The 2,118-nt window shown below is 48.5% G+C and overlaps 1 pseudogene; it reads left to right on the top strand.

Moving 5' to 3' along the window:
- The first annotated feature begins 384 nt into the window (after positions 1 to 384).
- On the top strand, positions 385 to 1,081 carry LOC123153850 (basic leucine zipper 23-like; annotated as a pseudogene).
- The last annotated feature ends 1,037 nt before the right edge of the window (positions 1,082 to 2,118 follow it).

Raw genomic sequence — 2,118 nt, 5'->3', positions numbered from 1 at the left:
TGAGTTGCAGAAATATGAAATATGTGAAGGTTGGCTCTCGACTAGTCAATAAAGAATCGATCCGACGCGGTGGACGCTCACCTACGATCGATCGATTGAAGGCAACCATTTCTGGGAAGAGTTTGTAGCCTGGAGGAGGACACACCCCTCAGTAAAAAAAATTGTCCCAGGACTCCGCATCAGATGCTTCTTTTTTCACGAAGAAAATACGTGGATGAATCAATCGCTGGCGTTTGTTTTTTTTAACGGAAGTGGCTTCCTTTGTCCACGTTGAAGTATTTCTCATCATGTCGACACCTTCCGCGAAAAAATATGCAACAAATGCAAGCGTCACGTGAGCACACAAGCTAATTAAGCGTCTCCGGTTCGCTGCAAATCGCGGCCATGGACGATGGGGACCTGGCCTTCTCCACGGGCAGCTACTTCGACGACGTCCTTGGGGGCACGGCGGAGCACCTCGCGTGCTGCACCCACACCCACACCTGCAACCTGCCCGCATACGACCTCACACCCACACCTGCCTCCACGTCCACTCCCCCGCCGAGCCCGAGGACGCCCACGCCACCTCCCGAAGCAAGAAGCGCCACCCGCAGGGCAACCTGGCAGCCGTGCGCAAGTACCGCAAGAAGAAGAAGAAGCACACGACGATGCTGCGGGAGGAGGCGGCCCGTCTCAGGGCCCTCAACGAGCAGCTAGTGAGAAGCACTAGTAGAAAACAAGGCATCAGTCCCGGTTCTGGAGGGCCTTTAGTCCCGATTCTGCAACCAGGACTAAACAATCGGGACTAAAGGCCCCAACTTTTAGTCTCGGTTGGGTTATGAACCGGGACTAAAGGTGCTCCACATGACCGTTGTGGGGAGCCCAGGCAGGAGGACCTTTAGTTCCGGTTTGTAACGCCAACCGGGACTAAAAGACAGCCACGCGTCAGCACCTATCAGGCGCTGGGTTTTTTTTAAGAAGGGGTTTAAGGGTTTTGAAGGGTTTAGAGGTTTTGGAGGGCTTAGTGGTTTCATATTGTGTTTCCCCTTTTCATATTATGTTTTTCATTCAACTCGACGCTAACTACTACATATAGCAATGAGGAACCATTAATTACACAACATCGTCATGAACACATATAGAGAGAAGTGACCTCTCTTTCTGTTGGAAATATGCCCTAGGGGCAATAATAAATTAGTTATTATTATATTATATTTCATTGTTCATGATAATCCTTTATTATCCATGCTAGAATTGTATTGATAGGAAACTCAGATACATGTGTGGATACATAGACAACACCATGTCCCTGGTAAGCCTCTAGTTGACTAGCTCGTTGATCAATAGATGGTTGCGGTTTCATGACCATGGACATTGGATGTCGTTGATAACGGGATCACATCATTAGGAGAATGATGTGATGGACAAGACCCAATCCTAAGCCTAGCACAAGATTGTGTAGTTCGTATGCTAAAGCTTTTCTAATATCAAGTATCATTTCCTTAGACCATGAGATTGTGCAACTCCCGGATACCGTAGGAGTGCTTTGGGTGTGCCAAACATCACAACGTAACTGGGTGGCTATAAAGGTGCACTACGGGTATCTCTGAAAGTCTCTGTTGGGTTAGCACGAATCGAGACTGGGATTTGTCACTCCGGAAAACGGAGAGGTATCTCTGGGCCCACTCGGTAGGACATCATCATAATGTGCACAATGTGACCAAGGAGTTGATCACGGGATGATGCGTTACGGAACGAGTAAAGAGACTTGCCGGTAACGAGATTGAACAAGGTATCGGGAAACCGACGATCGAATCTCGGGCAAGTATCGTACCGATAGACAAAGGGAATTGTATACGGGATTGATTGAATCCTTGACATCGTGGTTCATCCGATGAGATCATCGTGAAGCATGTGAGAGACAACATGGGTATCCAGATCCCACTATTGGTTATTGACCGGAGAGTCGTCTCGGCCATGTCTGCATGACTCCCGAGCCCATAGGGTCTACACACTTAAGGTTCGATGACGCTAGGGTTATAGGGAATAGAGGTACGTGGTTACCGAATGTTATTCGGAGTCCCGGATGAGATCCCAGATGTCACGAGGAGTTCCGGAATGGTCCGGAGATAAAGATTT

Source organism: Triticum aestivum, chromosome 7A (assembly GCF_018294505.1).
Source record: "Triticum aestivum cultivar Chinese Spring chromosome 7A, IWGSC CS RefSeq v2.1, whole genome shotgun sequence".
NCBI lineage: Eukaryota > Viridiplantae > Streptophyta > Magnoliopsida > Poales > Poaceae > Triticum > Triticum aestivum.
Note: the sequence above shows the minus strand (reverse complement) of the source record. Positions and strands in the feature narration are given on the sequence as shown.